We start from the raw sequence: 299 nt of genomic DNA on the forward strand, positions 1-299 counted from the left end.
TCCTGTGACCCTGGGCTTGTTAGAGCAACTGGGAGTGGAGCTTCCTCTGGGTGTTTTGGAAATGACTGCAGAGTTTGTGCCCAAGGTCTGCTCGGGGCACTGGCTGGCCCAGACAGACTGGAAGCAACCTGAGCCACTGGGCTGGCAGAGTTCCTGTGTGCCTGGTCCCGCTAGTCTCAGTTACTCCCGGTGTTGGGACAGATGTTATATCTTCCTCACCTCTGATCCTGAGCTTGTTAGAGTGCCTGGGAGTAGAGCTTCCTCCTATTTTATTTTATTTTATTTTATTTTATTTTATT

The sequence above is a fragment of the Mastomys coucha genome, chromosome X, assembly GCF_008632895.1.
Source record: "Mastomys coucha isolate ucsf_1 chromosome X, UCSF_Mcou_1, whole genome shotgun sequence".
Taxonomy (NCBI): Eukaryota; Metazoa; Chordata; class Mammalia; order Rodentia; family Muridae; genus Mastomys; species Mastomys coucha.